Raw genomic sequence first — 26,604 nt, 5'->3', positions numbered from 1 at the left:
TCCCAGGTTCAAGCAATTCTCCTGCCTCAGCCTCCCGAGTAGCTGGGACTACAGATATACATCACCACGCCCAGCTAATTTTTTTTTTTTTTTTTAGTAGAGACAGGGTTTCTCCATGTTGGTCAGGCTGGTCTCAAACTCTCGATCTTAGACGATCCGCCCGCCTCAGCCTCCCAAAGTGCTGGGATTACAGGCATGAGCCACCGCGCCCGGCCGCTTCTTTTCCTTTTTTAACGTGGCTATTAGAACATGAAAAATGAACCAGCCTAGGCAACATACTGAGACCCTGTATCTACAAAAAATTAAAAATTTGCCAGGCGAGGTGACACATGCCTGTAGTCCCAGCTACTTTGGAGACTGAGGTGGGAGAATCACTTGAGCCCAGGAGTTCGAGGCTGCAGTGAGCTATGATTACAGTACTGTACTCCAGCCTGGCAGCCGGGGTGACAGAGCAAGACCCTGTCTGAAAAAAATAAAAGAAAAGAACATGAAAAATGGCATGTGTGGCTGGTGATATATTTCTGTTGGATGTTGCTGCTCAAACAATGGCCTTATCTCCTGCCTGGCCTTCTTCAGCAACGTGCCTACTTCCTGGAACCACCGGGAAAAAAATCCTCTGATTGTGCCCCCAACCTCCCGGTGCGTTCTACTCTTCATCTGGAGGCAGTCACCTCATTCACGGCCAATCAGATGGACGGCAGTGATCGGCTACAGTCTACACGGGAGGAATGGTCTGCCCCTTACAGGGCAGCTTCACTGTTCCGTAATCTCCAAAGCCCTACCATGAGGATTGTAACATCTCCTCCCCCCACCCAAACTCCATATCCCTTTCAGGTCTTTTCTGAGGAAAATGCAACATCCAGGATGATTGTTTATTGCTGGATAGTTAAGGACCCCATTCTACTGATACAGCCTGTGCGTGTCTACATAGAAGAGCCACAGGGCCTCGGCACATCCTTCGGCACAGAGCTTAGGAGAGCAATGGCGACCTCAAGGAGCAGGCATCTCGGCTCTAGCCTTGTCTGGATTACTGTCTAATTTGTACTGTTTTCATTTTCCAAATTATTTTTAGAGACAGGGTCTCACTCTGTCGCCCAGGCTGGAGTGCAGTGGCTGGATCATAGCTCACGGCAGCCTCAAACTCCCAGGCTTAAGCAATCTTCCCACCTCAGTCTCCCAAAGAGCTGAGATCACAGGCATAAGCCTCCGCATCTGGGCTAATTCATATTTTTTTGGTGCATATAAAGGAGGAAAATTAACTTCATATTCTTTTGGTGCCCGTAAAGTGTAATCTTTTTACTATGACTTGTCCATGGGATAAGATTTTCTCTACCTTTTAGGGGGTTAGAATGCCTGATAAATGATAAGAGACAGGGAGATAACTGACATGCTCTTAGGACAACAAGCTCTTAGGGTGCATCTACATGATGCTGAACAGCTGGGTGTCTGGGAACATCTGAATGGTCCATTTTGTCTACCAAAAAATCTGATTAAATATTTCCTTGCCGGGCGTGGTGGTTCATGCCTATAATTCCAGCACTTTGGGAGGCCGAGGCAGGTGGGTCACCTGAGGTCAGGAGTTCGAGACCAGCGTGGCCAACATAGTGAAACCCTGTCTCTACTAAAAAATACAAAAATTAGCCAGGCATGATGGTGGGTACCTGTAATCCCAGCTACTTGGGAAGCTAAGGCAGGAGAATTGCTCAAACCTGGGAGGTGGAGGGTGCAGTGAGCCAAGATCATGCTATTGCACTCCAGCCTGGGCAACAAGAGCGAAACTCCATCTCCAAAAAAAAAGCTTTCTTTTTTAAATTATTTATTTATTTATTATTCTTTTCTAGAGAGGAGATCTCCCTATGTTACACAGGCTGATCTCGAACTCCTGGGCTCAAGTGATCCACCTGCCTTGACCTCCCAAAATGCTGGGATTATAAGCGTGAGCCACCACGTCTGGCCTGATTAAATGTTTTAACTTTTCATTTACCTATTTGGACCTGGTATAAAGACAGCTGTAGATTTATTAAAGCAGTATAGTCTGAAAAGACTGTAGGAAACTAGATTTATACCGACCACAGACAGTGCAGCACAGGCCAAGGCAGTTCCTGGTCATAGAAGCGTGAGGAAACAGACAGCAACACCCAAATACAGATGGCTCTTGATAATTGACCGGCTCCTTTCCAAGTGGCCAGAAGTTATTTCCGGAATGGAGCACAAAGCAAACCATCTGCTAAGGTTTTGGGAGAGGCTGCAGTTGGTCATACATGGAGAAGAACACAGCATCCAATCCAGAGCCCTCTCCCCGCCACCTCCTTTATTAAAGGGCTCTCATACTTGGGGCCATTATGTACCTGTTCTAATCGCCCAGGGCCCAGGACCAAACAACTATGGAACAGCCCATATTCCCCAGGCCCCTGAAATCATCCAAGCCAGCCAATCCTAAGCCTGCTTACCCTGCGGGGTCCTTCTCATGGAAAGCGCAGTAAAGTGGATTAGGGCCAGCTCAAGTTCAGCCACAGAACCTACCAGAAGTCTCCCAACCCCCAGGCTGACAGCAGGATGGGGATGGGGTAGGGGTGGGATGGAGATGGGGTAAGGGTGGGGTGGAGATGGGGTAGGGGTGGGGTGGGGATGGGGTAGGGGTGGGGTGGGGACGTGGAATCTCCAGGAAAATGTGGAAGTCTCTTGGAGGAACTGGTTCCTCAGTGGGGAGCCTGCAGGATGGCTGCAGTGACAGAGGGAGGTCTGCCAGCCAGCCCTCTCTTGCCCCGTGTGTCTTCAGGACATGCTACCTTGCTCTCTGTTTTCAGTCACCACAGGGCTGTAGCTTTTCCCCAAAAAGTGTTTCAAGGAATAGTGTCTCACATTCCTAGTTATATAATCACTCACGTCCTGCAACAGTTAGACAAGGCAAATTAGACAAGGATCATAACACCTCGCAAGTAGCTGTTTAATTTTGCAAAGTCTTGAAGACAGTGAAGCTTTTCCAATATTTTTTAAAACCTGTATCCCAGGTGTAAAGTTCTATTTTGAAATGATTGAAAGGCCAAACTGAACTTTCTTTTTTGTAGAGACAATATCTCACTATGTTGCCTTGCCCAGGCTGGTCTCAAACTTCTGGGCTCAAGTGATCCTCCTGCCTCAGCCTCCCAAAGCACCAGGATTACAGGTGTGAGCCACTGTGCCCAGCCTGAACTGACCTTTGTAAACATAAACCATGCCTTGCCAGGTCAGACAGGTGGACATCTCCCTCACTGACAGGGTCTGTCCCTGGTGGCTGCATTCCCTCCTCCTTTGGTCTGCCCCTCAGCACACTTCACATGTGGGGCAAAACCCAAGGGATAGAAGAATAAGCCATAAAATACAAAAATATATGTATGCTGAAACAACATACCTTCATTCTAGATATTCTTTTTTTTTTTAAAAGTAGAGACAGGGTCTTGGTATGTTGTCCAGGCTGGTCTTGAACTCCTGGGCTCAAGAGATCCTCCTGCCTCAGCATACCAAAGTGCTAGGATTACAGGCGTGAGCACCCTTGCCTGGCCTAGATTTTCTGATTGTTAAATTCGAGGTAATGCTTTCCCTCTCTCGCTTCCCCCCTTCTGTTTCCCTTCTTTCTGCCCCTCCCTGCTTTGCTCATGGCCCATGCACCTGCACAGGCTGCCTGGTGAGTAACCCAGCTTTGGCCTTACGTTCAAATATTCATGCATCTCCACACTCTTTAACTTCCTACATAGTTCATTATGGTTCTAGCTTCCATGAATGCCTCTAAGGTGACAAAATCATCTATCCACACCCCACCCCTCATACAACATTCCACTCATCAGTTTCTGTCATTCTTGGTATCTCTGAGGGTGGCACAAGGGCCCCTGATTAGCTGTCTTACGTGTCCCAACCTATGATCATCTTTGAACAGTAACTGACCAGGGAGCAGGGTCCCAGCCAGATGGCTTTCTGACCCCAGGGCTTCCTTTTCTTTCCCATTCAGCATCTTGGGGTGCCCTTCCTTCTTCTTCCCCTTCTCCCTCAGTCCACAACCATCCTCAAGACCCATGGAGGATTGGTCACTGGGAACGGAACATGATGTTCCTCCCTGGGCACCCTTTCCCTTCTTCCTTCTGTCAGCCTCAAAGCTGGTCTCATGGCAGCCCTCCCTGCTCAACGGAGATTCTGTTCCATAGCACATGCAAGAAACGCCACTGCAGCTCCTGTGATACAATGACCAGATGTGACAGAAAGTCCCAATTAAAATGTTTCTTTTAAAATTTTATTTATGGGCAGGTGTGGTGGCTCACACCTGTAATCCCAGAATTTTGGGAGGCCTAGGCAGGCAGATCACCTTAGTTCAGAAGTTCGAGACCAGCCTGGCCAACATGGAGAAACTCCGTCTCTACCAAAAATATAAAAATTAGCTGAGTGTGGTGGCACACGCCTGTAGTCCCAGCTATTGGGAGGCTGAGGCAGGAGAATCACTGGAACCTGGGAGGCAGAGGTTGCAGTGATCCGAGATTGTGACACTGCACTCCAGCTTGGGCAACAGGGTGAAACTCCATCTCCAAAAGAAAATAATAACAATAATAAAATAAAATTTTTATTTATTTATTTATTGAGACAGGGTCTTACTCTATTGCCCAGGTTAGCATGATCATAGCTCAATGCAGCCTCAAACTCCTAGGCTCACTAATGTAAAATTTTCTGTTTGCCAAATGCTAACTCGCATTTGAGAAATTATGGCCACTTGTCCAGTACAGAACAGAATGAAAGGCTGCTATTAACACCCGTAAGATTAAATCTGATTTTATACTTTTTAGGGTCTAAGTAAATGTCCAGTGGCAAAAGAAGAAAGAGGGAGAATCCGAGTTACGGCAATTTTACAATTTGACCTCTTGTACTTGCTAGAGACTCTTTTTTTTTTTTTTTTTTTTTTTTTTTTTTTTCTGGAGACGGAGTTTTGCTCTTGTTGCCCAGGCTGGAGTGCAGTGGCGTGATCTCTGCTCACTGCAACCTCTGCCTCCCGGGTTCAAGCGATTCTCCTGCCTCAGCCTCCTGAGTAACTGGGACTACAGGCATGCTCCACCACATCCGACCAATTTTGTATTTTTAGTAGAGACGGGGTGTCTCCATGTTGTTCAGGCTGGTCTCAAACTCCCAACCTCAGATGATCTGACCACCTCGGCCTCCCAAAGTGCTGGGATTACAGGCGTTAGCCATCTCGTCCAGTCTAGAGAATCTTGAAAAACTAAGTAAACTGTGATTTAGGAGAAAACCCCAAGCCGTGACACCAAATGGTCCACCACATGAACAGAGAGAACAGAAACTGGTCAGGAGCTAACCACACAGAGTGAACAGCAAGACCTTTTTTTTTTTTTGAGACAGAGTCTTGCTCTGTTGCCCAGGCTAGTGTGCAGTGGCGCAATCTCGGCTCACTGCAACCTCCACCTCCTGGATTCAAGCGATTCTCCTGCCTTAGCCTCCTGAGTAGCTGAGACTACAGGCGCATGCCACCATGCTCGGCTAATTTTTATATTTTTCAGTAGAGACGAGGCTTCACCGTGTTAGCGGGGATGGTCTCAATCTCCTGACCTTGTGATCCGCCCACCTCGGCCTCCCAAAGTGCTGAGATTACAGGTGTGAGCCACTGCACCCTGCCTGACCCTTTCTTTTTCTCACTGATGCATTCACTCTTTTGTTCAACGCTTATTGAGTTCACGCTATGTGCTTGAAAATTCTGAGCCTTTGGGGAATGCAGAGTGAACAAGACATTCTCCTTGCCCTCCAGAAGTTAAATATAGCAGAGAAAGTGGGTACAGTCGGAAATTATTCTCTCTCGTTTCTTTTTCTTTTTTCTTTCTTTCTTTCTTTTCTTTTTTTTTTTTTTTTTTTTTTTTTTTTTGAGATGGAGTCTTACTCTGTCGCCCGGTTAATTTTTGTATTTTTAGTAGAGATGAGGTTTTGCCATGTTGGCCAGGCTGGTCTCGAACTCCTGATCTCAGTTGATCCGCCCGCCTTAGCCTCCCAAAGTGCTGGGATTACAGGCATGAGTGATCATGCCCGGCAGTTGGCTAGCTTTTCTTTTTTGGCTCAATCTCAGCTCACTGCAACCTCTTCCTCCCGGTTTCAAGCAATTCTCCTGCCTCAGCCTCCTGAGTAGCTGGGATTACAGGCAAGCACCACCACGCCCGGCTAATTTTTGTATTTTTAGTAGAGACATGGTTTCACCATGTTGGTCAGGCTGGTCTCGAACTCCTGACCTTGTGATCTGCCCGCCTTGGCCTCCCAAAGTGCTGGGATTACAGGCTTGAGCTACCGCACCTGGCCTAATTAAAAAAAATTTTTTTGCAGAGCTGGGGTCTTGCTATGTTGACCAAGGTGGTCTCAAACTCCTGGACTCAAGTGATTCTCCCACCTTGGCCTCCCAGAACACATAAGCATGAGCCACTGCACCTATCCAAAAAACTCTTTGTCTCCTGATCTGTTGGCCTCATTATACCTAAATAAAAATAAAACCTGGCCAGGTGCAGTTGATCACACCTGTAATCCCAGCACTTTAGGAGGCTGAGGTGGAAGGATTGCTTGAGTCCAGGAGTTGAAGACCAGCCTGGGCAACATGGCAAAACCCCATCTCTAGAAAAACTACAAAAATTAGCCAGGCACGGTGGAGTGTGCCTTGGAGTCCCAGCCACTCAGGAGGCTGAGGCTAGAAGATCACTTGAGCCTGGGAGGCAGAGGCTGCAGCGAGCCGTGATTGTGCTACTGCACTCCAGCCTAGGCGACAGACGGAGACTCTGTCTCTAAATAAATAAATAAATAAATAAATCCTATTTTTTTTTTTTTTTTTTAAGCGCGAACGCAGTCCCCCACTACCACAAATTATGCAGTCGAGTTTCCCACATTTGGGGAAATCGCAGGGGTCAGCACATCCGGAGTGCAATGGATAAGCCTCGCCCTGGGAAAACCACCTTCGTGATCATGGTATCTCCCCTGCCAGGTAAGTATATAAATCCTATTTTTAAAACACTATCACCCTTTAATACTTTCTACACAATTCCTACAAAACCACAGAACAAGGATAAAAATTGGGTAATTAACATTGATGTATTACTTCCATCTAATCTTCAGACACCCTTTAGGTTTTGCCAATTGTCCCAACCATGTCCTTTAGAGCAAGACCTCTAGACCAGAGTCAGGCACTGCACTGAGCGAAGATCTCTTTATTATCATTTAGACTGGGACAGTTCCTGGGACCTTGACCCTTTGAGAGATTACAGGTCAGTTATTTCGAAGAAAGCCCCTCACTCAGGCCTGTCTGATGCTTCTTCTTAGATTGACTTAGGCTGTGCTTCCTTGGTGGTGCCATGTCTTTCTGTGTGTCCTAGAAGATCGTAGCAATACCAGTTTGTCTGATTATTTCGACCCCTTGAAACTGATGTCTGCCAGGTTTTTCCATTGAATGCTTAACTCTTTTCCCCTTTATAATAAGTAGGTATTTTCTGAAGAGAAGCTTTGAAAGTAGGTAAGTATTCTGTTCCTCATCAAGCTTCCCATTTAAATGTCAGCACAGGCCAGGCGCGGTGGCTCATGCATGTAATCCCAGCACTTTGGGAGGCCAAGACAGGCAGATCATTGGAGACCAGGAGTTGGAGACCAGCCTGGGCAACATAGCAAGACCCCTGTCTCTACTGAAAAAAAAAAAAAAAAATTAGCCAGGCATGGTGCTGCGTGCCTGTAATCCCATCTACTCCAGAGACTGAGGCATGAGAATCTCTTGAACCTGGGAGGTGGAGGTTGCAGTGAGCCAAGATCGCGCCACTGTACTCCAGCCTGGGCGACAGAGTAAAACTCTGTCTCTAAATAAATAAATAAATAAATAAATAAATAGATGTAAATGTAAGCATAGACTTTTGGTTTGTATTTTCTTCTACAGGTTACACTCCATTATAATTTGCTACTTACATTATTTTATAATTTAACCAAAGCTGGTTAAATTGACCCAGCTTTGGCAAGTGGGAGCTTTTTTAGGGTGGCCCTGGTATGCTTTTGGGACTGTTCCCATCGTGTTTTGAGTACTCACTTTCAGCCTCAACAAGGTGTTCCAAGCTCATCTTGTACCTTCCTGGCCCCAGCCCTAGGATTGGCCTTTTCCCCAGGGAGTCCTGTATCTTCTTAGAAGTCAAGACCTGGGCACTAGGTGTTCATTTTGATTGAGGTGCTGCATCTCCTAGGGCCTCCTTGTGAGCAGAAGGAGGGAGTATCTGTACATGCACTACATTTACAGTTGTGTCTCCATCTGTGTATTTCTCCCTAATGTGATTTTTATCCTGGAAGAAGGACATGATAGGGGAGATGCTGCCACTGGATTTGGAACCCTGCACATTTAGTTCTTTCCTGTTTTTTTGTCTGTTTATGTGTTGGTTGGCATATTGGTTTCTAGGGCTGCCACAGCAAAGTATCACAGACTGGGCCATTTCTCCAAATATAGTCACATTCCAAGGTACTGGGGGTTAGACTTCAACATAGGAATTTTCGTCAGACATTATTCAGCTTCTAATATTTGGTTTACCAGAAAAATCAGCACACAATTTGGCAAAAGTCTGTGTGTTCTAAATCCAGAGGATTTAGGCTTAAAAGAAACAAACAATAACAAAAATGAAGAAACAAACAAGATTATGATTCCCACCCACCCCGATGAGTGGGGAGCCCAGTCTAAACTGTGCAGTGGGTCGAGCTCACCCTCAATTCATGACCTCTTTCCCTTCCAGGACATCCCCAGGCCAGCGGAGGCTTTATTTACCATAGTATGTATAATGTGGTTATAGTCAACTTATAATTTAAAATTTTACTTTTAGCCAGGCACGGTAGCCCACACCTATAATCCCAGAATGCTGGGAGGCTGAGGTAGGCAGATTGCTTGAGCTCAGGAGTTTGAGACCAGCCAGGGCAAAAAAATTAGCTGGGCATGGTGGTGCACACCTGTAGCCCTGGCTACTTGGGGGGCTGAGGTGGGATGATTGCTTGAGCCCAGGAGGTAGATGTTGCAGTGAGCCATGATCACACCACTGCACTCCAGCCTGGGCAAAAGACTGAAACCCTGTCTCAAAAAATATAAATAAATAAATAAATAAATAAATTAATTAATTAATTTACTTCTAATATCCTGAAAAGTGTCCTTTTATAATTTGTTAATTTATTAAAAATTTATTACTTTGACCCTCAAGCTAAGCAGATACAGTATTGAGAGAGTTCAAGTTCTCAAAAATTGTCTTCTTTGTTTCACAGTATTGCCAGTTCTACATTTAATTCAAAGTTTCACTTTTAAAAAAACATTTAAACCAGATCAGAAACAAAATTTCTTCTTCATTTATTTTCATCTCACTTTTTTTAGAAACTACTATTCATTAGACTGAAACTTGTCAGCAACCTCAAAGTCAACCAGAAAGTTATTTTTAGAAAAAAATTATCTTCTAATGAATTTATAGCTTGATTTGATGGTTAACCAGATACTTTGTTTCTTTTCTTTCCTAGTCTCTCTTTTCTCCTTGGGTCACCCTGTTTGAAAAAGACCAAAGAGTATTCCCTCCCGCTTGGGTTTCTGTATCCTAAGGAAGCAATGTGTAGGGTAGAGAATGTTACCCTATAACATTATGTTATATAATGTTATAAAGGCAGCTGCAGAAGTGTCTTGTTTGGGGCTGTCACCACATTCATTTGCATTTCACACTGGATAACACAAGTGTTCAAGTGCGTTATTTGATCTTCTGGCCAAGGCTAATTTTTGTTTGTCAGGACAGATTTTTCACTAAGTTTCTGTGCATCAGGTCAGCTGACCAAGCTGGGGGTGGGGTGGGATGGCGGAGTGCTCAGTCGATGAGCTGGGCTGTGAGCTGGGCTGTAAACTGCGCTCCCACCTGCCAGCTGTGTTGTCAGGGGCAAGTTGCTCAGTCTCACCGACATTCCATTTCCTCTGCTACAAAACGGGGATCATTTCTACCTGTCAGAGCACTTGGCACACAGCAAACATTCAACAATAACTTCACGTTGAATAAATACGGGAATGAAAAAGAGATAATGTATGCAAATACTTAGGCACCTTGCCTCTAGGATGCACCAAGTCTTCTTGCTGTGTCTTCACTTGGCAGAAAGAGAGAGAGAGAGAGCTCCGAGGTCTCTTTCTTTTCTTTTCTTTCTTTCTTTTTTTTTTTTCTGAAGCAAGGTCTTGTTCTGTCACCCAGGTGGGAGAGCAGTGGCATAATCACAGCTCACTGCAGCCTCGACCTCCTGGGCTCAAGCAATCCTCCTGCCTCATTTTATGATTTTTCTAAAGAGACAACGTCTCATTATGTTGCCCAGGCTGGGCTTGAACTCCTGGGATCAAGCAATCCTGCCTCAGCCTCCCAAAGTGCTGGGATTACAGGAGTGAGCCACTGCACCTAGTGAGGTCTCTTTCATTACGGCACTAATCCCATTGATGAGGGCTCCACCCTCATTACCTAATCACCTTCCCAGGCCCCACCTCCTAATACCATTACACTGGGATTAGGATTTCAATATATGAGCTTTGAGGCAACACAAACATTCAGTCCATAACAATAGATAAAAGATAAAGTAACTGCTTTAAGAGCATAAGGTAGAAATTGGAGGAACTACAGTCCATTTCCTGTGGACAAACACTCCCCTATCCTTATCCTGATATGATAAGTCACACAGCTGTCATTCTTTCTTTTTATTTCATTTTGCACATAGGGCTGATGTGGAGCTGTGGAGCCGGGCTCTTTGTCCTGCAGATGTATTTGCACTTCCTCCCCCCATCAGCGAGCTGCCCCTCACCTGCCAGGGCTGGAAGACAAAGTCTGAGTGGACAACACTCCACCCAAGATGGGCAGCGAGTGCCATCCCACGTGAATAGAAGGGCATTTCCTTCCCTTCTGGAGTTCCTCGAGTGTGAGTTATATTGAGAGTATTATTCCATGCACACTGGAGGCATTCAGACTCCGAGGCTGAATTAGACACAGTAGGAATGGTTTGAAAGGTTGAAAACAGAATGCAAATTTCCTTTCTCTACCCAAGTGAAGCATTCCTTGCAAGTCCCTGTATTTTCTCCTTTTCCCTTCTACCTCCTCTCCTTCTCCTTGGAGAAGTTCCCATGAGCCACGCTACGTTAAGTCCTTTATGTGTAGTATCTAATTTAATCCTCAGGCCAGTCTTATGAACCCCAACCCCATGAAATCCAAACCCTCAATACCCAGGAATAGTGCAACCCTAGTGATGCCCCATGATGATTCCGATAATCAGTCCCCTCCCTGCCCCTGCCAGCCACCAGCAGTGACTCTCCACTGCTCATCAAATGGCATGTCAACTCCTTGCCTCCATATCGAAGATTCTGCACAATCTGGCCTCCCACCTGTCGCCTTTATTTTCTAATTTCACCTCAATCCCTTCCCATGGCTGGCCCACTTTTCAAAACTTCTTTCCCAGACATTACACTCCACACACACGCATCCCTACACACATACACTGGTATCTGCATGCACTCAAACCCACGTATACTCATATAACACCTCCCACATACATCCTTGCATGCCAACACTCCTGCATACACACATACAAACACCCTTACAAACAACACAGCCCTGAATACACACACTCTTACCCACGTAGGTATTCTACATATGCCTATCTGTGTGTATATATATATATATATATATATATATGTATATATATATATATCCCTGTGTGCACACTCCATACACACAGCTCTGCACACGTACCTGTATTTGTACACAAAATACCATATACCTACACACATACAAATACCATCCCTACACCCCTAAACACACACTCTACATACACACACATACCTGTACAGATACACACAAACACACACACACAAATATGCCAATATTTGTTGCATAAGGATGAAAAATGGAAGAAACTAGGGCCAAATATTATCATTTAACAATCCCAGTGACTAAGGGAAATCTTTCTTTGTTAAATTGTTTGTTTCTTTTTCTTTTTCTTTTTTTAAGAGTTGTTTGGCAATAAATGCACACTGAAAGGAAAAAGATTGTTTGAGCTAAGGTAATTGGGAAGCATTTATGCAGAGGAGACAGTTTAGGCTCCCTAAATAAGATGGTGTAAACCGATATTAAAAAAACAAAAAAGAGGCTGGGCACAGTGGCTCACATCTGTAATCCCAGCACTTTGGGAGGCCAAGGTGGGCAGATCACTTGAGGTCAGTAGTTTGAGACCAGCCTGGCCAATAGGCGAAACCTTGTCTCTACTAAAAATAAAATAATTAGCCAGGCATGGTGGCGTGTGCCTGTAATCCCAGCTACTTGGGAGGCTGAGGCAGGAAAATCACTTGAACCTGGGAGGTGGAGGTTGCAGTGAGCCGAGATCGCACCACAGCACTTCAGCCTGGGCAACAAAATGAGATACCCTTTCAAAAAAAAAAAAAAAGAAAGAAAAAGAAAGGGAAGGGGGAAGGGGAGGCGAGGGGGAGGGGAGGGATGAGGAGAGGAGGCGAGGGGAGGGAAGAAAGCAGCCCAGCACAATGGCTCACACCTGTAAACCCAGCATTTCATAGGAGGATCACTTGAAGCCAGGAGTTTGAGACCAGTCTGGGCAACATAGGGAGACACAGTCTCTACAAAAAACCCAAAACAACAGCAGCAAATTAAATTAAATTAAATTAAAAGTAAACAAAAATAGCTGGGTGTGGTAGTGCACACCTGTAGTACCAGCTACTCAAGAGGCTAAGCCAGACCATTGCTTGAGCCCGGGAGTTGGAGGCTGCAGTGAGCTATGATTGCACCACTGCACTTCAGTCTGGGCAACAGAGCAAGGTCCTGTCTCTGAAAAAAAAGAAAAAAAAAGGAAGAGAACAGATGTATGTGTTCATTTTATTTTGGTTTTTTTTAAAGGATTCAGAAAATTGAATGCATGGAATTTGTTTTGCTTTATCACAAAGTGAAAGTGTTGCCATCCCTTTTCATGTGAAGCTGCTCTTATTATTATTATTAGATTACTGATGAGTTTTTGCAATGCATCACTTTTGTATGGCTCAAGGCTAAAGAGGTTTTTCAATAGAGCGAGTGCTACCCCGACTTTGCCAAACAATGGTAAAATATATCAATTTAATCAAGAGACATCTTCCTCATATCATTTATTATCATCTACTTAAGAAGGGGTAATTACCAGAGTTTCTGAGAGTTCTGAGACAAGCCTTGACCAGATGCTGCATATACTTTCTGAGTTATCATTGCATAGAATTAACTTCTCACTTCAAAAAGAATTATAGCAGACACCTTTATATTTGGACAAATATAACTTGTTATCCTCAAATCTATGTGTTTAATATTTGTGAAGAGAAAAGTACCATGCACAACAAAACCATTTCCGACGTGTCAAGTTTTATAGTGAGTCACGGGTCTGTCTACTCAGATAAATGCAACAGGACATCCTGTAGTCTCTGTGCAGTTTTTCCAATGCTTCTAATTTTTTCTTTTGGCCCTGCATGAGATGCAAAGGCAACCACATTTTAGCCAAAGACTAAAACATAGTTCCAATTTTGCACAAAAAGAAAGAATTTTAAAGGCACTGTTGAAGGATACTATTTCTGATAAAATCCCTGCAAACTAGATTTTTATTTTAGAGTACAAATCCTCTTTTTATTGATTTTTTGTTCATTTGTACTCTCCTCACCTCTCACTTCCACTCTTTATTACTATTATTTTTGAGATAGAGTCTCACTCTGTCACCCAGGATGGAGTGCAGTGGCATGATCTTGGCTTACTGCAACCTCTGCCTCCTGGGTTCAAGCAATTCTCCTGCCTCAGCCTCCTGAGTAGCTGCAACTACAGGTGCGCACCACCACGCCTGGCTAATTTTTGTATTTTTAGTAGAGATGGGGTTTCACCATGTTGGCCAGACTGGTCTCGAACTCCTAACCTCAGGTGATCTACCCGCCTCGGCCTCCCAAAGTGCTGGGATTACAGGAGTGAGCCACCGCGCCCGGCCTCACACCCAATCTTGACATTGGTTTTGGCTATTACTTTTTGTTTTGAATGGGAAAATAGGTACTTCTCTAAAAAGCTAAAAGGTATATACTTTTGTTTTGGTAACATGCTATTTTACTGAGAGTTCTCATATCGATTTTGAAATGTTTTTCTGTTTCTTCCCAATAGAATGGTGAGAGAATCATCAGATAAATAGGCAACAGCTTACTGGGCTACCAGTCAAAATGGTAGAGGATTTGAAAGAATAGGACAAAAGTCAGCTAATATGTGTAGAAAGAAGAAATAATTAACAAATTAATGAATTATTATTTTGGTTTTGCTTAAAGAATTAAATTTGTGGCTTCTTTAGCTACTGATGATGACAGAGACTATTAGAAAACATTAACAAATTAGGTTGCACTTCACTTTCACAAGTGTTCTCAAATTTCTTAAGCATTTTATTTCATACCAGAAAGTTATATTCACCACTCTAATCCATAGGACAAAGGATGAATGCGTAATCAGTTCACTGTGATTAAACATTTGACTGTTGATATTAATATATTACACAAAGGCAATATATGAATTTGAGAATTATTTTTTCCTGACAATTACTGGCTGTGTAATAGTTGGCAAGTTACTTCTCTGAGCTTTACTTCCTCATCTGCAACCTGGGAATTAACAATACCAATTACAAATCATTGTGTGAGAAGAAAATACAACAACATAGAGCAAGTATTGCGGTTGGCATGTAATGAGAAAAAGCAAGCATGTGGTAACCGGAGGATCATCAGCTCTGGGGTCAAAAAGGCGTTGGTGGCTCACGCCTGTAAACCTAGCACTTCAGAAGGCCAAGGTGGTAGGACAACTTGAGCCCAGGAGCTTGAGACCAGCCTGAGCAACATAGCAAGACCCTGCCTCTACAAAAGTTAGCCAGGCATGGTGGCACATGCATGTAGTCCTAGCTACTTAGGAACCTGAGCAGGAGGACTGCTTGAGCCAAGGAGTTGAAGGTTGCAGCAAACCAGTCATCATGCCACCGCACTCCAGCCTGTGCAACAGAGCAAGATCCTGTGTCTCTTTCTCTCTCTCTCTCTCTTTTTTTTTTTTTTGAGACAGGGTCTCACTCTGTCACCCAGGCTGGAGTGCAGTGGCATGATCACAGCTCACTCCAGCCTCGACCTCCCAGGCTCAAGTAGTTCTCCCACCTCAGCCTCCTGGGTAGCTGGACTGCAGGTGCATGCCAACATGCCTAGCTAATTTTTTGTATTTTTAGTAGAGACAGGGTTTCACCATGTTGCCCAGGCTGGGATCCTGTTGCTTAAAAAAAAAAAAAAAAAAAAGCTGGGGCGGTGGCTCACGCTTGTAATCCCAGCGCTTTGGGAGGCTGAGGCGGGTGGATCTCAAGGTCAGGAGTTCGAGACCAGCCTGCCCAATGTGCTGAAACCCTGTCTCTACTAAAATACAAAAATGAGCCAGGCGTGGTGGCACACACCTGTAATCCCAGCTACTTGGGAGGCTGAGACAGGAGAATCGCTTGAATGCAGGAGGCAGAGGTTGCAGTGAGCCGAGATCTCACCATTGTACTCCAGCCTGGGTGACAGGGTGAGACTCCGTCTCAAAAAAAAAAAAAAAAGGCTGTATTCCATCCCAGAACAACAGATTTGGTAGTTTAATGATATCAGATGAAGATATTTTACATCTCTGCACCTCGATTTCTTTATAGTGAGAAGAAACAAAAAATGAGCATGTGAAGCACCCAGTATCCACCCAGCTGTGACGGCAGCTGCTGTGTTCCTTCTCCTGCACTTTCTTGGCTCTCTGATTCTCTAGTTATGACATTAAAGTGAAAAATGGCAACAAAACTTGACTATTTTTATTGGAAAGAAAAAAATAAGTTGTAGTATTATCACACAGAGATTATTTCAGTCTGTAAGAGGAACCACAGTATCCTCCCAAATAGATCATAGCTTCATACAGATGAAGCTTATATTAAAAAGAGGTGACATCTAAGAGCTTTGTGTGGCAAATGCAGAATAATTATGTACAGAAAGGGTCTCTGATATTTGTAGCTTCCTTTCTCTTTCTTTCTTTCTTTCTTTCTTTCTTTCTTTCTTTCTTTCTTTCTTCTCTTTCTTCTTTCTTTCTTTCTTTCTCTTTCTTTCTTTTTCTCTTTTCCTTTTCTTTTCTTTTCTTTTCTTTTTTTTTTTTTTCAGGGTCTTGCTCTGACACCCAGGCTAGAGTGCAGTGGCATGACCTTGGCTCACTGCAACCTCCACTTCCTGGACTCAAGTGATCCTCTCACTTCAGCTGCCCGAGTAGCTTGCACCACAGGCCTGTGCCACCACACCTGGCTAATTTTTCTATTTTTAGTAGACATGGGTTTTGCCATATTGCCCAGGCTGGTCTTGAACTTCTGGGCTTAAGGGATTCTCCCACCTCGGCCTCCTGAGTACAAATACTGGGATTACAGAAGTGAACCACAGAGCCTGGCCGATATTTGTAGTTTTCACTTACTTCCATTTTATCACCAACCCTATAGCTAGTTATTAGCCAATTCAACATTGTTTATGTTGGCTAGGCCACTGTTCAATTAGTACAATACTAGGCATGCAAAATGTGTAAATTAATGAAAAAGCTGGAAACAATCGAATTTTCTGAAAACATGTAGTGTCTTGGAATTCTCTGCTTCTTGACAGAAGAGCTTTGCCAATTACTGCCTTGGACTTAAAACCTACTGCTCAGAAACTTAGTCTGAAGCCTCCAGCTATTTCCAATAGAGCCTTCTCAGGGGTCTCCATTTCTTATTCCTGTTTCCATACTTAAGTGACACATATATCATCACAAATGGATGTATATGTGTATATCTATATATACATATACAGTATGGCCTCTTTAATTTATTTTAATACATTGTCCTAAAATTTGAATTTTTTCCCCTCAATCTGTGTTTAGCCTAAGGTATTTGATTACTATAGCTTATTTGATTAGTTCTCAATCATTTCCTGAGCCCATCTCTCTGGGACACCTTTCTCTTAGGGTTGAAAACTGGGTACTGCCAAAGGGATAAGTTAAAATTGAAAAATATTCTCTTACAACTCTTTGTACTTTATCAGAAATGTGCCTTATTCAGCCATATATTTTAGTAGTATTCTAAGTTTTCAGGTTCAGATCACAAAATGTTCTTAAAGGAACTTTAGAAGATTTCATGTTAGTTTTCTAGTCCCTGTAAGATTTTCTTTTGTTTAGTACAGGTGTCTAGTTGGAATGGCTCATAAAGGATGGTGGAGGTTTAAGTTTCTTCATCCTGGCAATCTTCTTACCACTGTTTTTGTATGCGGATGCCCCTCAAGTGTTTTTCCTTATTGAAAAGCAGCTTCCGAATTGGCCTAAGCAAAATTACTGCTTTACACTGCCCGATTCATTGTTCCAGGGCACGGTGAATCATTTTCTTAGGTAAAATGCTCTGAACTGGCAATGAAAGTCCTCACGCTCAGTGTTCCTCTAAGAAGTATAGCATCTGAGACCTGGAGGTTACTACAGGTGCCATCTGGACCAAACCCACCTCTTAAAAATGAGCAAATATGGGTTTCACATCTAATACATGGTGGAGCTAGGGCCAGCACTGACATCTTATAATTCCCATACAATATTCTTTTACTCAAAGAAAGGTTATTTCTGTGGCTGACTGACACCCTAGAGAACTTAGCCTTTAATCAATTTATAAAACCATAAAATTATTTTGTTTATAAAATTAATCTTTAATACATTGAAAAATGAATTCATCTAACAGACATTCACTGGACATCTTTTGTGCCTGGCACCGAGCCAGGCACAGGAATATAAAGGTAGGCAAGGGTCTGTCCTCAACTTTAAAAGCTCAGGATCCTCTTGGATGTGCCTGTGAAACCCTGACTTGGGATGTGGCCATGTGCCATGTGCATGTGAGGTAAAGAGATGACAGATGAGGTGGCTTGTCTTTGAACGATATGTCACAGAGACTGCTGGGAAGCACCCTGGTTCTGGCTCAGGAGGCCTGAATTGAGGCGCAGCTCCTCATTCACCAGCTATGTGGCCTTGAGCAAGTCTTGCCATTTCATCTGTAAAATGAGGGACACAGTAGCCACACAGGTGTGGCTTTGAGGATTAAATGACATACGTGTAATGCCCCTTGGATGATACCTATCACACAATAAATGTTAGTTACTTTCTCCCTTGTTGAAAAACTGGGTGGAAATCACATCCACCCTCTCGGCCTTGTATATTTATCAAGATTATTGAAATAATACATTCTAAAATAATTTGTAAACTATTAGTCTCTTTTACCCCAATATTATTACAACCACCATCTTACTCCTTGTTTCTTTCCAGCCCAAGCATTCCAACCACTTAAACAAAATCCATCTGTGTGGCCCCAACCAGCCTTAAAGCCCACCAAGACCAGAAAAAGTAAGAGGTAGGAGTGTAAACCAAGTCAGAAGTTGTGTTTCTATGTTCCTGACTGCATCTCTATTGGTCCAATTAATTTTTCATTTACTAAGCTCCAACACAGATTACATAGTAATTGCGTTTCATCTTCAGTCTACTTTTGTCAAGATTTTATTTTTGTTTTATTTCTCAGGGAGCTTATTCAAAGATTGGCCTATATTTATAATAAAAATACATTTAGCATTAAGTACTTTTGTACTATGTTGAACCATGTACATTTGCCAATGTTCAATCATTTTTAACTTGTAAAAATGGCAGTGGTGGTGGCTGCCCTGAGCTGAATGAACTGAGTCCCTGAGGCATGTCATCAAAGCTCTTGGAATCTCAGGTTCTCATGCCCAACAAGAGAAGCTGGCATGAATGTGTTCCATTCCTGGAGCTTACGAGAAGAACCCTGGCCCCAGTCCCTACATCATAAAGGGCCCTGCTCTGCGTAGGCCCTCCTGTCAGGAGAGAAGTCTGTGGATTTGTGTTCTTCTGGAGCTCATGAACCTTCCCAGGCCATGCTCTATGCACCACAAACCCCAAAGTCCCTTCCCATGTGTTTGTGGGCAGACCAGGTATTTTGTAGATGAGATTAACATTTAATTCAGTAAATATTAAGTAAGGCAGATTACCCTGCATAACGTGCATGGGTACAATCCAATCAGCTAAAGGTTTTAAGAGAAAAAGACTGAGGTTCTATGAAGAAGAGGGGATTCCGTCAGTAGACTGCCTCTGAACTTGAGTCGCAACATCAACTCAGCCTTAGGTCTCCAGCCTGCTAGGCTGCCTGGTAGATTCCAGACTCACTACCCCCAAAATCACATGAGTCATTTCCTTGGAATAAATCTCTCTCTTTTGAATAGAGATATCTCCTATGGATTCTGTTTCTCTAGAGAGCCTTGACTAATAAAAAGGTACATTTAAGGCTGGGGGCAGTGGCTCATGCTTGTAATCCCAGCACTTTGGGAGGCTGAGGTAGGCAGATCACTTGAGCCCAGGAGTTGGAGACTAGCCTGGGCAACATGGTGAAACCCAGTTTCTGCAAAAAATACAAAAATTAGCTGGGCCTAGTGATGTGTGACATGCACCTGTAGTCCCAGCTACTTGGGAGGTGGGAGAATCACTTAAGCTCAGGAGGTTGAGGCCACAGTGAGCAGTGATTGTGCCACTGTACTCCAGCCTGGGCAATGGGTGTAAGATTCCATCTCAAAAAAAAAAAAAAAGGGTACATTTGTCCAAGTAGAAGGATAGACCATATTTTACTTAATACTTTGTCACTTGAAGGCCAGGTGCGATGGCTCATGCCTGTACCCAGCATTTTGGGAGACCGAGGCGGGTGGATAACCTGAGGTCAAGAATTCAAGGCCAGCCTGGTCAACATGGTGAAACCCTGTCTCCACTAAAAATACAAAAATTAGCAGGACATGGTGGCAGGCGCCTGTAATCTCAGCTACTCGGGAGGCTGAAGCAGGAGAATTGGACCCGGGAGGTGGAGGTTGCAGTGAGCTGAGATCATGCAAGAGTGAAACTCCGTCTCAAAAAACAAAACAAAACAAAACAAATAAACAACAACAACAACAAAAACTTTACCACTTGATATACATAGATGAGACACATGGTATTTAGACCTCCATTTTTACTCTCACAAATCACCCCGCAAGTATTAGGATTGAGCCTGAGTATTTCCACAGTTCCCACTTTACGGAATACACAGGACCTATGTATGAGTGCTCTCAAGGTGGCTAACATCCCAGAAAGCTCCAGAAGAATCTGTACAATGGAAGGAGATGAGGAGAGGGAGCCTGGCAGCACAGTAGAAAGGGTACAGGCCTGGCCAGCTGAGCCCACCGTCAGATCTTGACTTGATCACTCACTAGCTGTGAGTAATCTGTGTGATCTTGGAAAACTTTCTTAACCCTTCTGCGACTCAGTTGCACTGAAAGTAAGACAGGGTTAATAGCATGTTCCTCAAAGATTACTGTGAGAATTATGTGTGTGTGTATAAAATGTACAGAAGTGACTTGCCCAGCCCATGAGGCAGATTGAAAAGTCAATCACCATTAGGTTTTTCACCACAAACCAAGCAAAATATTGCCTCTCTGGGTTCCAACACAGTAGGCGTTTCCCCTTACACCATACTAACCTTTCATTTAGCAAACTTGCTCTGAGTACCTTCTGCTTACGTGCACTGCACTTAATGCTTAGGGTAACAAACAATAATCAAAACGAAACCAAACAGACAGGCCCAGATCCTCATTCAGGAGTTCACCATCTGGTATTAAGAACTCTGTATAGATAAATAACAATACTAGAATAAAGGTATAAACTGACAAGTGTCAGCAAGAACTAGACATCACTTTCCATGGGATTTCTTTCTTTCTTTTTTTTTTTTTTTTGGAGTCAAAGTCTTGCTCTCTCACCCAGGCTGGAGTGCAGTGACATGATCTCAGCTGACTGCAACCTCCACCTGCTGGGTTCAAGCAATTCTCCTGCCTCAGCCTCCTGAGTAGCCCTCCTGAGTAGCTGGGATTACAGGCATGCGCCACCAAGCCCGAATAAGTTTTGTATTTTTTAGTAGAGACGGGGTTTCACCATGTTGACCAGACTGGTCTCGAACTCCTGACCTCAAGTGATCCACCTGCCTCGGCCTCCCAAAGTGGTGGGATTATAGGTGTGAGCCACAGCGCCTGGCCTTTTATATTTTTTGTAGAGATGGAGTTTTGCCGTATTGCCCAGGCTGGTCTCCAATTCCTGAGCTCAAGGAATCCTCCTGCCTCTGCCTCCCGAAGTGCTGAGATTACAGGTGTAAGTCATTGTGCCTGACCTTTCTGTGGGATTTCAAGGAAGGAAGAGATATGCTGTGTCTGCAGAAGGCCTCCTTGGTGAGGTAGCATTTACACTGTCCTTGAAAGATGGGTAAGACCCAGCTGTGTGAGGATGGAGGTCAAGAAAGGCAGTGAGTGAAAAAAAAGGCATAAAGATGTCTGTTGTTGTGGCCTGAGCCACCCCAAAATACTCTCAATATCATGTATACTCATAGTATTAGCCAACCTCCTACTCCTCCTTCCACCTCCTCCTCCACCTCACGCCATCACTTTTCTCCTTAGACTGGGAACGCTGGGCCACTTGGCTACCTTCCCAGCACCTGTGTGAGCTAGATGTGGGTCATTTTATAGATGAGCAAACAGAGTCCTGTTGAGTATAGTTTTTCCAGTAATCACAGGTACAGAAAGAACCTCTTCTGACATCCTTGGGTCATGTAAGCAAGCAATTCAGGTTCAAAATCATATTAGTTCAGTCAAAACTCTCCTGCTGGGTTGGAAGGTAAATGAACACAGCTCCCTTTCTGACTTTATGAGTGCAAGTTTTTCCATTGTAACTTTGCATCCTGTCCACAATCTGACTTAAAGAATCCCTAACTAAGAACCAAATACTACATGTCATAGGACAGTTGTCTTTTTAGGATAGTGGTATTCTTGGAACTTAACAATAACTAATCAAGATAAACAGGACTTCCGTGGAACAAACACACATAAACCATTCAGATCAATGAAAGGACGTGTCCAGAGTCAGAGAAAATCATAGCCTACCCTGGGATGAGCTTTACCTTGTAGAGGGTGGCTGAGATTTTACTGAGTCACCTGGAGCAATGCTCTGTATTTTCTGGACTTTTCTGGAGGTGGAAGTAAGGAATGGAAAGTGACTATAATGAAGCCATCAAGGTGTCCTTAGCACTGTTGCTGGGCACATGATAGCTTATGGGTCTGGGAAAACCAGCCAACGAGGTTCATATTAAAGCATACCTACACCTCTTCACCCATAATTCAAGCTGGGTGGGTATGAGCATCCAGCATTTCTGAATTTAGTTTCAAGTGATGGTGAAACAACAACCAGATTGGTGGCTCAGAGAGGTCTCTATTGATTTCTGTGAAATATGTCTTGTCTTACAGCAATGCTGGCCACATACAAGAAGTGGTAATAGCTACATCATGCTACGAGGCTTGAGAACTAGGAGGGATTCAGCCCATGCTTCCTACCCAGCCAAAAACTAGAAGCAGCATTTGAAGCTGAGTTTATTCAAAGGCAATATACATAGACAGGCTGGGTGCAGTGGCGCGTGCCTATAATCCCAGCATTTTGGGAGGCCAAGACAGGTGGATCATTTAGGTCAGGAGTTAGAGACCAGCCTGGCCAACATGGTGAAACCCCATCTCTACTAAAAATACAAAAATTAGCTGTGTATGGTGGTGCATGCCTGTAATCCCAGCTACTCATGAGGCTGAGGCTGGAGAGTCACTTGAGCCTGAGAGGTGAGGTGAGGGTTACAGAGAACCAAGAGCACTCCAGCCTGGGTAACAGAGTGAAACTCCATCTCAAAAACAAAAAACACACACAAAAAACCCCATAGACAGAAACTGAACATCCAAGATGGCCACCAAACCAGACACGTACACACATGAAAACAACACAACATCAAACAAGGCAGACAATGTTACCAGAACATAAAATCATTATCTATTACACGAACATCCTCATCTGGCTCCACCATCATCTGATGGCTGTTACCAAGCTGCTTTTGTAGAATTGAATATGGGACCCCATCTTCCTCCTGGCACACAGGAGGTGATGAGTGAATGGAAACATAGTCTGGCTCACATGGTCAAGGAATAAATGAGAGGCAATGGCCTTGACTGGACCCTGAAGGGTCCCCAATGGTTCATCATGAAAGGTTACTTTGCACAAGCTCCATCCCCATAGAGTGATGTAAAGCTCAATGAAGAAGGCTGGGTTTGCTGTCATACTGGGAAAGGAGTGCAGGCACCTACATGTGTCGCTTCCATGCTCACGATTTAAACTATTTTTCTGTCAGCCAGTTGCGGTGGCTCACACTTGTAATCCCAGCACTTTGGGAGGCCAAGGCAGGCAGATCACCTGAGGTCAGGAGTTTGAGACCAGTCTGGCCAACATGGTGAAACCCTGTCTCTACTAAAGATACAAAATTAGCCAGGAATGGTGGCGCACACCTGTAATCCCAGCTACTCAGGAGGATGAGGCAGGAGAATTGCTTGAACCTGGGAGGCAGAAGTTGCAGTGAGCTGAGATCATGCCATTGCACTCCAGCCTGGGCAAAAAGAGTGAAACTCCATCTCAAAAAATAATAATTGTAATCCCAGCACTTTGGGAGGCCAAGGCAGGTGAGACACAAAGTCTGGAGTTAGAGACCATCCTGGCTAACACGATGAAACCCTGTCTCTACTAAAAATACAAAAAAATTAGCCTTGGCGTGGTGGCACGTGCCTGTAATCCCAGCCACTTGGGAGGCTGAGGCAGGAGAATCGCTTGAACCCGGGAGGCAGAGGTTGCAGTGAGCCGAGATCGTGCCATTGCACTCCAGCCCGGGTGACAGAGCGAGACTCCGTCTCAAAAAATAAATAAATAAATAAATAATAAATAAATAAATGAAACACACGCGCACACACACACAAAACTATTTTGCTGTGATGCTTATGCCAGTGGCCAAGGCAGCAGCACATCAGCGAGCACAGTTCCAGGAGCTCTGCTGGTGCCAGGTGGCAGTGATGCATGACATTCCTGCCCACTCTCAGCTGTCTTACGGTGTATGAACATTCAGCATTTCTGAATTTAGTTTAGGGTGATGATGAAACAACGGCCAGCTTGGTGGCTCTGAGAGGTCTCTATTCACATCAACAGCTGTGTCTTCTGCTTGATAGCTGGTCCCAGGGGCAGCTTTCAGCAAATCCATCACCTGGGTATACGAGTTGGGACAAAAATGCACTTAGCCCCTTCATGGAGATTAACAGTGACATCACTGTGCTACAAGGAGCTTTGTGAGACTGGGTTCAGCTCAAAAAGTTGCCAAACCTACTTGATCATAAATACTTTCTCCATGTAATATCTGTTGTTTTTTGTTTTTTTTGAGACGGAGTCTCGCTCTGTCTCCCAGGCTGGAGTGCAGTGGCAAGATCTCTGCTCACTGCAAGCTCCGCCTCCCAGGTTCACACCATTCTCCTGCCTCAGCCTCCCGAGTAGCTGGGACTACAGGCGCCCGCCACCATGCCCGGCTAATTTTTTTTTTTTTTTTTTAGTAGAGATGGGGTTTCACTGTGTTAGCCAGGATGGTCTCGATCTCCTGACCTTGTGATCCACCCGCCTTGGCCTCCCAAAGTGCTGGGATTACAGGCGTGAGCCACCGCGCCCGGCCTGTAATATCTGTTAATATTGGATGAGTATTTAAAAAAAAATTTGCCTTGTGGCAATTTATGTATAAATAATATTTCATACAGTTGTTAAAATTTTTTTGTAGCCTAAAATAATTCTTAGCAATTTTTCTGTTTTTCTTTATTAATTCCTTGTATCTATAATCACTTGTGCTAAAGTCACCCATTTTCCCCAGTAATACAGGTTTAATATTCTCAGTCCTTACCACTTTACCACACATAGGCATATATCCATGCTGCTACGTTTTTTTTTTTGTTTTTTTTTTTGAGACCGAGTCTCACTCTGTTGCTCAGGCTGAAGTACACTGGCGTGATCTCGGCTTACTGCAACCTCCACCTCCTGGGTTCAAGCAATTCTCTTGCCTCAGCCTCCCGAGTAACCGGGACTGCAGGTGTGAGCCACCATGCCAGGCTAATTTTTGTATTTTTAGTAGAGACAGAGTTTCATCATGTTGGCCAGGCTGGTCTCAAACTCCTGACCTCAGGTGATCCACCCAAGTCAGTCTCCCAAAGTGCTGGGATTACAGGTGTGAGCCACTGCCCCTGGCCACATGCTACTCTCTTAAAGACAGAGGACGGGGGGGGGGGGGGGGGGGGGGGCGGGGGTGTGAGGGCTTGAGGAAGGTGGACATTGTTCAGAGAGGTGAGCTCCAGGCTAGGGGAGGGCGGAGCATACTCCACCAGTGGTTCCCAAACTTGGCTGCTCATTGGAACCACCTGGCAAGGTTTTCAGTCTCTGATAATTGGGGTTCCCCTCACCATCCCCCAAAGACTTTGATTTAACTGGTCTAGGTAGGGCCTGGGCATGGAGATATTTTAGCAGCTCAGGTGATTCTAATGTGCCGCCAGGGTTGAGCACCACTACTCTGTATTATTTGCTACTTGGTAGTTAGGTCTGTGGCCAAGTTGGCAAGAGTTGGATGGGAGAATACTAGAAGAGGCAGCAGGGGCAGCCCACACAGTGGCAGTGGGATGGGTTGCAGCACAGATGATTTGGTGGACCAACATGAACAGGTGAGCAGCATGACCAATCCTGGCCTTAAGCACCATGACCACGCGTGAGATGATGATGGCGGTGCTAATGAAGAAGTTCCTAGAGGTCAGATATTTCATTTTCCCACAATGGATGATGGGATGCTCTTGTATGCTGCGTCCCATTATTTGTGGTGGTTATGTTCTATAGTGACTGTGAACACTGAATTAGCGAATACCGAGCCACTGCTTCTTAGGTTCCTGTGAGTCTCTGGACACAACATTTTCATTACATTATGATTAATACATAACCTTACATGGTGTGTGTTTCTGTTTAATGGACACCTTATTTAATATATGGCTGATTCATTACATTGAGTTCACAGCCAATAGCACAGTAGCTCCTGCCTGCAGGACGGTTCTCCAGTGGCCATGCCACAGCCTCTGGTGCTTAGCAACAACAGACAGCACTTCAGCAAGCTCTATGCTTCGGGCCATTTTTTATTTTATTTTATTTTATTTTATTTTTATTTGGGGCGGGGGGGGGGTGTCTCACGATATTGCCCAGGCTGGTCTTGAACTCCTGAGCTCAAGCAATCCTCCCACCTCGGACTCCCAAAGTGCTGGGATTACAGGCATGAGCCACTGCACTAGGTCGCTTGGGGGCCATTTTAAACAGCAAAATCACCAACAAAAAGCACAGAAGTGTGGAAAGCATAAACTAAATGGACAGCATAAAGGATACAAGAAGGCAGAGCATTGCCTTGTTCCACTATAGCTGGGAGGGTGTGCTTGGGGCAACTCAAGATTTTTACTGCTCTGGGATGTGCATGTCTATGAGTGACTGGGAAAACACCTCAAGTATTGATTTTGGGGTTACAAATACATTTTAGCAAGTAGATAAGTTCACAAATATGGTATTTGCAAAA

General features: G+C 44.3%; 1 protein-coding gene and 1 non-coding gene across 2 annotated transcripts in view; one reads left to right on the top strand and one right to left on the bottom strand.

Moving 5' to 3' along the window:
* Positions 1 to 6,834: 6,834 nt before the first annotated feature.
* Positions 6,835 to 6,993, bottom strand: LOC116813994 (U1 spliceosomal RNA). The gene has a single exon (XR_004371101.1). It is a non-coding gene; the product is annotated as a U1 spliceosomal RNA (small nuclear RNA).
* Positions 6,994 to 10,764: 3,771 nt separating this feature from the next.
* The window catches only part of LYN (LYN proto-oncogene, Src family tyrosine kinase), a 158,340-nt gene continuing 142,500 nt past the window's right edge, over positions 10,765 to 26,604 (top strand). Inside the window, exons 1-2 of the mRNA XM_058443634.1 lie at positions 10,765 to 10,933; positions 18,363 to 18,447. The gene's annotated coding sequence lies outside the window, so the exon portion shown is untranslated. The remainder of the gene's footprint in view (positions 10,934 to 18,362; positions 18,448 to 26,604) is intronic.

Source organism: Hylobates moloch, unplaced genomic scaffold, assembly GCF_009828535.3.
Source record: "Hylobates moloch isolate HMO894 unplaced genomic scaffold, HMol_V3 SCAFFOLD_9, whole genome shotgun sequence".
NCBI classification, from domain to species: domain Eukaryota; kingdom Metazoa; phylum Chordata; class Mammalia; order Primates; family Hylobatidae; genus Hylobates; species Hylobates moloch.
This window is presented reverse-complemented; position numbering and strand designations above follow the sequence as displayed.